Genomic DNA, 10,813 nt, shown 5'->3' with positions numbered 1-10,813 from the left:
AGATTCACCCATGTTATCACGTGTGTTTGTAGTGTATTTGTTCTTAAAGCTGAGTAGTATTCCATTGTATGTATATACCACATTTTACTGATTCACTCATCTGTTGATGGGCATTTGGGTCGATTCTAACTTTTGGTGATAGTGAACAATGCTGCTATGAACATTGGTGTGCATATGTCAGTTTGTGTCCCTGCCTTCAGTTCTGCTGGGTATATACCCCAGCAGTGGAATTGTTGGGTCATATGGCAAATCTATGCTTAGTTTTTTGAGAAACCAACAAATTAACCTCCATAATGTTTGGATCCTTCCACTTTCCCACCAGCAGTGGATGAGTGTTCCCATTTCTTCACATCCTCTCCAGCATTTGTATTCTTTTTTTTTTTATTTATTTAATTCCCCTCTCCTCCCCCGGTTGTCTGTTTTCTGTGTCTTTTTGCTGCATCTTGTTTCTTTGTCCGCTTCTGTTGTCGTCAGCGGCACGGGAAGTGTGGGTGGCTCCATTCCTCGGCAGGCTGCTCCCTCCTTCGCTCTGGGCGGCTCTCCTTATGGGTGCACTCCTTGCACATGGGGCTCCCCTAAGCGGGGGACACCACTGCGTGGCACGGCACTCCTTGCGTGCATCAGCACTGCGCATGGGCCAGCTCCACAAGGGTCAAGGTGGCCCGGGGCTTGAACCGCGGGCCTCCCATGTGGTGGACGGACGCCATAACCACTGGGCCAAAGTCCATTTCCCTTATTTGTATTCTTCTGATTTTTCATAGCTGCCTTTTATATGGGGTAAGATGGTATCTCGTTGTAGTTTTCATTTGCATTTCCCTGATACCTAATGATTTGGAGCATTTTTTCATGTGCTTCTTAGCCATTTGTGTTTCTTCTTTGGAGAATTGTCTGCTTAAATCTTTTTTCCCATTTTTTAAATGGGTTGTTTATCTTTTTATTTTCCAGGTATAGGAGTTCTTTATATATGCAAGTTATAAGTCTCTTATCGGATATATGGTTGCCAAATATTTTCTCCCATTGTGTAGGTTCCCTTTTTACTTTCTTGACAAACTCCTTTGAGGTGCAGAAGGCTTTAATTTTGAGGAAGTCCCATTTACTATTTGTTCTTTTGCTGCTCGTGCTTTTGGTGTGAAGTTCATGAAGTTATTTCCTATTACAAGGTCTTGTAGATGTTTCCCTACACTGCTTTCCAAGGTCTTTATGGTCTTTGGCTCTTATACTTAGGTCTTTGATCCATCTTGAGTTGATCTTTGTATAAGGTGTGAGATGGTAATCCTCTTTCATTCTTCTACATATGGATATCCAGTTCTCCAGGCACCATTTGTTGCATAGGCCATTCTCTCCCAGTTGAGAGGGTTTTGTGGCTTTATTGAATATTATATGGCTATATATATGAGGTTCTATATCAGAACTTTCAATTCAATCCCATTGTTCTGTGTGTCTCTCCTTATGCCAATACCATGCTGTTTCCACTACTGTAGATTTGTAGTATGTTTTGAATCTGGTAGTGTGATTCCTCCAATTTCTTTTTTCTTTTTTAGTATGTCTTTGGCTATTCGGGGCCTCTTTCCTTTCCAAATAAATTTCATAGTTAGTTTTTCTAGTTCTTTAAAGAAGGCTGTGTTGATTTTTATTGGGATTGCAATGAATGTGTAGATCAGTTTTGGTAGGATAGACATCTTAATAATATTTAGTCTTCCGGTCCATGAACAGGGAATATTCTTCCATTTATTTAGGTCTTCTTTGATTTCCTTGAACAGTCTTGTGTAGTTCTCAGTGTATAAGTTTTTTACATCTTTAGTTAAATTTATTCCTAAATATTTGATTTTTTTATTTACTATTGTGAATGGTATTTGTTTCTTGATTTCCTCCTGATCTTGCTCATTATTGGTGTACAGAAATGCTACTGATTTTTGCACATTGATCTTATAACCTGCGACTTTACTAAACTCATTTATGAGTTCTAGAAGCTTTGTTGTAGACCTCTCAGGGTTTTCTATGTATAGGATCATGTCATCTGCAAATAATGAAATTATCACTTCTTCCTTTGCAATTTGAATGCCTTTTATATCTGGTTCTTGCCTCAGTGCTCGAGCAAGTACTTTTAAGACAATGTTAAATAGAAGGGTAGACAGTTGGCATCCTTGTCTTGTTCCTGACTTTAGGAGGAAGGATTTTAGGATTTTTCCATTGTAAACGATGTTGGCTGTAGGTTTTTCATATATACTCTTTATCATGTTCAAACAATTTCCTTGTATTCCAATCTTTTGGAGTGTTTTTATCAAGAAAGGGTGCTGTATTTTGTCAAATGCTTTTTCTGCATCTATAGATATAATCATGTGATTTTTTTTCCTTCAATCTGTTTATATGGTGTATTACATTGATTAATTTTCTTATGTTGAACCATCCTTGCATACCTGGAATAAATCCCACTTGGTCGTGGTGTATAATTCGTTTAATGTGTTGTTGAATACGATTAGCAAGTATTTTCTTAAGTATTTTTGTGTCTAGGTTCATTAGAGAAATTGGTCTGTAATTTTCCTTTCTTGTGGTGTCTTTGTTAGGTTTTGGTACTAGGGTAATGCTGGCATCATAGATTGAGTTAGGTAATGTTCCTTCTGTTTTGATTTTTTGGAAGAGTTTCAGCAGGATTTGTGTTAGTTCTTTTGGGAATGTTTTGTAGAATTCACCTGTGAAGCCGTCTGACCCTGGGCTCTTCTTAGTTGGGACGTTTTTAATGACTAATTATAACTCTTTACTCGTGATTTGTTTTTTGAGATCTTCAATTTCTTCTTTCCACAATATAGGCTGTTTATGTGTTTCTAGGAATTTGTCAATTTCCTCTGAATTGTCATTTTTGTTGGAATATATTTTTTCAAAGTATCCTCTTATGATAGCCTTTATTTCTGTGGGGTCAGTGGTGATATCTCCTTTTTCATTTCTTATTTTGTGTATTTGCAACTTCTCTATTTTTTTCTTTGTTAGTCTTGCTAACGGTTTGTCAATTTTATTGATCTTCTCAAAAAACCAGCTCTTGGTCTTGTATATCTTTTCCAGTGCTTTCTTATTTTTGATTTCATTTAGTTCTGCTCTTATCTTTGTTATTTCCTTCCTTCTTCTTCCTGTGTGATTACTTTTTCTTATTTTTTTTTTCTAATTCGTCCAAATGTGCAGTTAGTTCTTCAACCTTTGCTCTTCCTTCTTTTTTGATGTATGAATTTATGGCTATGCATTTCCCTCTCAGTACTGCTTTTGCTGCATCCCATAAATTTTGTTATGTTGTGTTATCATTATCATTTGTTACAAGGCAGTCACTGATTTCTTTTGAGATTTCCTTTTGACCCACTGTTTTTCTAAGACTGTTAATTTCCATATATTGGTGTGAAATCTGGACCTCTGTCCCTTGCAGATTTCTAGTTTTACTCCACTGTGGTCAGAGATATTATTTTGTATGATTTCAATCTTTCTGAATTCATTAAGCCTTTCTTTGTGGCCTAGCATATGGTCTATCTTGGAGAATGATCCATGTGCACTTGAGAAAAATGTATATCTTGCTGGGTTTGGTTGTAATGATCTGTATATGTCTATTAGATCCACCTCCTCTAATATACTGTTCAAATAGTTTGTTCCTTTAGTGATTCTCTTTTGAGATGTTCTGTCCAGAGTTGATAGTGGTGTATTAAAATCCCCCACTATAATTGTAGATACAACTATTCTTTCACTTAGTTTTTCCAGCGTTTGCCTCTTGTATTTAGAGGCGCCCTTGTTAGGAGCATAAATATTTATGATTGTTTGTTCTTCTAGAGAGATTGTCCCTTTCACTAATATGTAGTATCCTTCTTTGTCTCTCACAATTGTTTTGCATTTAAAGTCTATTTCGTCTGATATTAATATAGCTGCTCCTGCCTTTTTTTGGTTATTGTTTGCTTGTAAGATTGTTTTCCAACCATTCACTTTCAGCCTCCATGAATCTCTGGGTCTAAGATGTGTCTCTTGTAGACAGCATATAGATGGGTTATATTTCCTTATCCAATATCCCAGTCTGAATCTTTTGATAGGTGAGTTTAATCTGTTGACATTCAGTGTTATTACTTTCAAGGAATTATTTGTGTTAGCCATATTTTGATTGGACTTGTGTTTGTCATATTTTGTTTGTTTTTTTGTTTTCCTTCTTCTCTTTTTGTCTTTTTTTTTGCTCTTACACTCTCCTCCAACTCTGTCTGTCCTGTTTTTTCCTTTCTTCCTGCAGAACTCCCTTTAGAATTTCTTGAAGGGGAGGTTTCTTGTTGGCATACTCTTTCAATTTCTCTTTATCTGTGAATATTTTGAACTCTCCATCATTTTTGAATGCTAGTTTAGCTGGGTAGAGTACTCTTGGTTGGAAATTTCTTTCTTTTAGTACCTTGACTATATCATACCACTGCCTTCTTGCCTTCATGGTTTCAGATGAGCAGTCAGCACTTAATCTTATGGAGCTTCCCTTATATGTGATGGTTTTCTTTCCTCTTGCTGCTTTTAGAATTTTCTCTTTGTCTTGAGCATTGGATAATTTGACCAGTATATGTCTTGGGGTGGGCCTGTTGGGGTTTATGATATTTGGGGTATGTTGTGCTTCTTGGATATGTACATCTGTCTCTTTCAGTAGATTTGGGAAGTTTTCAGCCATTATTTCCTGCAACACTCCTTCTGATCCCTTTCCCTTCTCTTCTCTTTCTGGGATGCCTATAATATGTATGTTTATGCGTTTTGCATTATCATTCAGGTCCCTAAGTCCTAGCTGGAATTTTTCTATCTTTTTATCGATCAATTCTACTATCTGATTGATTTCCGATGTACTGTCTTCCACATCGCTAATTCTTGGCTCTGGCTCTTCTAATCTGCTGCTATTAGCTGTGAGTGTGTTTTTGATTTCTTGAACTGTGGTGTTCATTCCCATCATATCTGTTATGTTTTTGCGTATGTCTGCAATTTCCCCTCCAAGTGTTGTCTTCATTTTGTTAACCTCTTCCTTTACTTCATTAAATTTGTCTCTGATATATGTTCTGAGATCTTTACTTACTCGTGCGAAGTTCTGCTCCCCTTCCTCATTTTCTGTTTGTTCATTGCATTCAGCCATATATTCCTGATTACTGGTTTGGTTTGTAGATTTTTGTTGCTGTCTGGTCATCATTTTATCTTGATGGGTTTAATCAGTTCCTTAGCTTCTTTGTCTAGTCTTGGGGATTCATTAGCTGTTGTTTTTTTGTAAGTATTATATCTTCTCCTTGTCACTTTGTTCTTCTTATTCTAATTCCTTATTACTGGCTGAGTTCTCTTTGAAGGAAATTATTAGGGCCAGGGAAAGGCAACTGTGTAAGAAAGGAAAATGTTTAAAGTAGTATTGGTAATAAATGTTAACAGAGCAACAATATGAGATCTGGGCGAATGGATATTAAATTCATGTAAGTTGTGTAGAGTTATAGCAGTAAGCAGAGTACCTATAATGAGGTAGTTGACTGAATATGGGAGGAATATGATATGAATTAATAGGCTAGTGTTTTCCTGAGAGAGGGAAAGACAAAGAAAGGCAATAGTTTCAAGAGACGCTAAAAGACAAAAATCAAATCAAAGGTATTAAAAATTAAGAGTTAGACTATTTGGGGATCAAAGAAAGGGAGGTGAAATATAGGAGAAATAGTAGATGATGGAGGATATCAAGATGTGGGGAAAGGAAATAGTATAGGTAGCCAAAATCAATTCACACAGAAATGAGGTAACGGTGGATGAGGAAACCCAGCAAATATGAGGTGTTCCCTGCAACACCTATTGTATAATTAAGAGAAAATAAAATAAGAAGAAAATGAGGGACAAGAGAAAAGAGAGAAAAAAAGAAAAAAAGAAGGAGAGAAGAAAGAAAGAAAAAGGGGGATTGGGTAAAGAAAAGGGAGCGGAACAAGTAAGGAAAAGAAAAGGAGATATAAAACACCAACAGCAGCAACAACAAAATATCCCTAAATAAATGAAAAAATAAAAAATTCCTTGGGATACACAAGCTGAGAAAAGACTAGGAAATAATGCAATATTAGCAACCAAGACAATAAAAAAGTAAAAAGAAAAAATAAAAATTAAAAGAAAAAAAAAACACAAACATTGACGGCTAGGACAGTCAAGGACCTCAGATGGGCCTCAGGACTTGGTGGATTCAGGGATGGAAAGTCTGTGATATTGCACACTCAAGAGGCATGAGTCTCTGGGGTATGGGCCACCATGGTTTAAGGAACACAAACCTGGCAACCTCAAATCTGGTTAACAAGGAACCTAGGAGCACCGCAATGAAACACAGCCTTCAGGGATCCCCGCAGCTGGGTGCCAGCCCTATGGGAGTGGTCATGTCCACAAACTCTGACCTATGTTTCCAAAACCCACAATTCCCCCTTTCACTAGAATCTTTTCTGTGGCTGTATCACCAATTCGACTTCAGGACACCTCCCGCCCTGCAGGCCTCCGAAACAGCCAGTTGCATGCTCCTCTATATTGCAGCCAATTTAAGGATGCTGTAGTTCCACAGCTAGGCTTAGGGAGCGGGGCTCTAGCCAGAAGTGCTGTATCAGTGTCTGAAATCAAAAATCCCACATCTCGCAAAAAAATTCCCCTAATCGGCTTCCAGCCGCCTCCCACCCTGCCGTCCCTTGCAATAGCCTCCTGGTGATGTCTCTTTGCTGTGAGCGATTTAAGGCTGCTGTAGATCGGCAGCCAGCCTTGGGGGCAGGACTCTAGCCGGAAGCACTATTATTTGTGTCCGCAATCAAAAATTCCCCGCCTCGCAATAAAACTCCTGTCTATCTCCACAAATCGTTCTGCGAAGGCCTCCTGCCCTGTTAGCTCCCCAATAGCCCGCTCAGGGCTTATGAATTCCCCAGTATCACAGAGCCTCCAGGAATCACTGCCCCGGTGCCAGTGCTGCGGCTCTGCCCACCCCAGGAGGGAGCGTCTCCTACGCAGCCCCCACCTCCGTGTAAGAGAGCCTCAATTTTATCTTTAACACGAATTTTCTCTATTATCTTCCCACGAAATCGATGTCCAGACACCTCCTGCCCTGCAAAATCCTGAAACAGCCTGGTCCTGATGCTTCAGTGTGTTTCTTAAGGCCCGTGTTTCTCTGGAATTTGTCCTTATGTACCTCTTTCCATCAAACTTTCCAATTTGTAAACTATGCCAGAAAACAACTCATGCAAGTTAATTAAAATTTAAATTTATCCTTTATGTAAATTTTGACCCATAACTTGTTCCTGAAAGTATGACAAGTGCCCACCAGCTGTGAATTGATAATATCATTTTAATAGATATTTTCTGCCAACATGTCATTACAGAAAACAACAGCACTTTCCCTTAAGCAGAGGTAATTTCATGACAATGAGCAGATGGGCAGGGAATGACCATTGGAATTTCCCCTTCCCTGTTCCTTGCTTGCTCCCTTTTTCAGCAGCTAAGTGTCCTGCCTCTAGAGTGTTTATATATGAGATTTAGGCTGTGCCCTACTGACTAGAATAGATTGACACCTTCACATTTTTAGGTAGACTGAGTTGATTTCCAACGTATTGCTGTAGGAACATTTCAGATTCTCTGTTTCCACAAGGAGGGGGACAGGAAGTATTCTGTCTCTGATTGTTCTGCATTTCAGGACTCCTCATTCTTCATATGAAATTAGAGAATGGTGTTGATGAGTTGTTGAGGACATTTGGTCCATAAAGAGTGACATTTCAGGGTTCCAAAGAGTTTCCAGAGAGAGGGATGTTTGCTTTGGCAAGAGAAACCATCTGCTTCAGTAGGACCATATGACGACCTCAAATTTATCATCTCTTCTGTCCTCATATTCTTATTCTCTTCCTAGAGCAAAATAATGATTTATTTGGAAGTTTATTTGGAAGCTTTCCTCTATCCAAATCCTCCAGTCCACAAACCCCAGGACCAAGCAAACTGCACCATCCAGAGTGAATACTAGAGGGGACTGTCAGATACACAGTCCTGTACCAGGGCATCTCCTGAGTTATTTCATACCAACCCACCCTGGAGAAACTTCTTGAAAAGTATGGCATCCCATGCCCCTTCAGGAATGGAGTGAGGGAAGTTAGAGTATATGGGGACCTCTTTTATTTTTTAATATAACATTTAAAAAATAGAGAATAAAAAAGATTTAACCTGTGAACAACTCAAAAAACTACTAATGTGATAAACATTCTTAATATCAAAGCAAATAATCCTCTTCATGTCTCATTTTTTACAACCTCATTTATCTTAAAATCCTGCTTACCTCTTTCAATTTCTTGAAATAATTTCTTCTGTTAGTTTATCCGGTTTGCTTTGCTTAATTTTGTCAATCCTTTGAAAATTCCTTCCACATCAAACTGAGATGTAAATGCCAGAATTTCTAGGACATAGTTAAAAAAATTGATAACAATCTAGGAAATTCTACATTGTAAAGTTCAAGAGAGCAAGGAGAGGGAAGTAGAGATGTGATGGAAGGAAATCCATTCGTATTTAAACTGAACAGTCTACTCCAAGCCAGGGAAAACTCTCCTGATAGTCTAGAGAGCTAGGGAAGTCAGAGTTTAATGATTACATGGTCCACCCAGTATTTTACTACCAGTGCTGGTACCCACTATGTTCACATCCAGAATCCTTCAGCTTGTATAATGGAGTCTGAGCAGGACTGTCTCCCAGCGAGCCTGAGTTAGGCCCTCCAATTGATTGTATGAACTGAAAGAATGTCACCATGACCCCATTGTATTTAGTTTACCACCAGTCTCTTAACTGCAATTCAATTACTCCAGACCACATGTATCCTTACCAGAACTGATGCTTATTTGTATCTGGGTTTGCTTTTGATAATGAGTGCATCTTCCAAAAACACTCTCCAAACTACTGAAGGACTGATTGCCTGATGTAAAATCTTTAGCTATGTCACCTGAAGTCCCACAAACTGGTTGCTGTTGAGGGATAGGACTGGGGAAAATGAAGATAAGGTCCCAGTCACCTCCATCTTGTTACACAGGAACTGCTGGACCAATAAAACAATAGAAGCCCAAATTAGGCTTCCTACAAAGGGGCCCCTGGGAATTTGTCTTCAATTTTATGATTCTGTTTATTTCATATAACTGAGATCTTGCAATATTTATTATTTTTATCTGTCCTATTTCACTCAACATGATCTCTTAGGGTTTCAACCCTGTTGTAGCATGCATCATTATGCTTTATATCCTAATAATCTTGCACTGTATGTGTATATCATGTTGTGATTACCCATTCATCTGTTGATGACCTATGGGCTGTTTCCACATTTTGGAAATTGTGAATAATGCATCTATTAATACAATGTGCAAATATCTGTTCAGTAAATGTTTTCAATTCTATTAGGTAATTACCTAAAAGGGTTTGCCAAGTCATATCAGTAATATCTTTTATTGTTGTACAAAGATTCAATGTAGGACACCACAATAGACTTAGATATCATATCTTCTAACTACTTGTGGTCAGTGAATGTTTGTATATTATGCTATTCTATAAATGGCATTGGATCTAGGAGGTTGAAAATTTTGTTCATAATATCCATGTCTGCATTATTAGCTTCCTAGTTATTGAACAATTGCACAGAGTGGAATGTTGATGTTTCCAACTATAATGTGCATTTGTCTATTTCAATTATTAGTTCCATTAGTTGGGATATGGAGAAGCAACTGCTTCATGACTATGCAATATCAATCTTTATTACTAATAATCTTTATTTGGGGAACTGTACTTTGTCCAAAAATAATACTGAGACTCTAGCTTTCTTTTGGTCAAAGTTTTCATGCTATATATTTATTCAAACTTTACTTTATATCCTTTGATGCCTTTCAATTTAAAGTGAATTTTGTTAAACAGCATATAGTTAGAATAATTGTCTGATGCAGCAAAGAAGAGTTTTCATTTTCAGTTTTTCCAGCTTTCTTGCTTTCATGTTTTTTATAAGAATAAGGAAAACTTTTTCTCAGATTCCTATGTAATCAAGATGAACAGTAACTTTTTCTATAAAAGTTGAAAACTGGAGTCTTTCCACTTTTCTAGAAGTGAATAGATAAACACATTGTGCTATAAGTAAACAATGGAAAACCACTCAGCATCAAAATAGATAAATATCTGAAACCCATTAAAGAGGATGCAATCTCAAATAATTATTCTGTGTGATACAAACTAAATAAAAGTACATACTGTACAATTCAATTTATATAAATTCTGGAAGATGACAAAATAATAAATAATATCAGTACATGCCTTTGGAGAAGGAGAAAGAGCGAATAGTTTGGAGAAAGGAATTGAAAAATTATAAGAAGAAACTCTGGAAGTTAATGATTTGTTCACTATCTTGATTGTGGCTATTATTAATGGGTCCACACATGACACTATTTACCAAGCTGGAAACAATAAGCATAGGCCATTCATTGCATGCAAATTATACCTCAATAAGACTGCTGCAAATAATCACATGAGTACATTTTTTTTTAACAGAAAAAGCAATAGAAAGACAGAAAATGACATGTGAAATATCAGGGGCACCTAGAAATTCATCTACCTGAACCCTGGTAAACTATATGTTCTTTAAATAAATACTAGAATACAAAGTCACACCTTAATAAAGATAGACTTTCTGAAAGCCACACTCAGAATGTCACAATCTGTCCTAGTTTAGGGGAGCACAGTCCAAACATCACCAGATATGATGTTTTGAGAATATTACACAACTGTTCCATGTATCTGTTTGGAGACTGACATCTATAAAATGGAGGTAAAATTGCCA

The sequence above is a fragment of the Dasypus novemcinctus genome, chromosome 19 (genome assembly GCF_030445035.2).
Source record: "Dasypus novemcinctus isolate mDasNov1 chromosome 19, mDasNov1.1.hap2, whole genome shotgun sequence".
Classification (NCBI taxonomy): domain Eukaryota; kingdom Metazoa; phylum Chordata; class Mammalia; order Cingulata; family Dasypodidae; genus Dasypus; species Dasypus novemcinctus.
The sequence above is the reverse complement of the archived record's forward strand: the minus strand, read 5'-3'. Positions refer to the sequence as shown.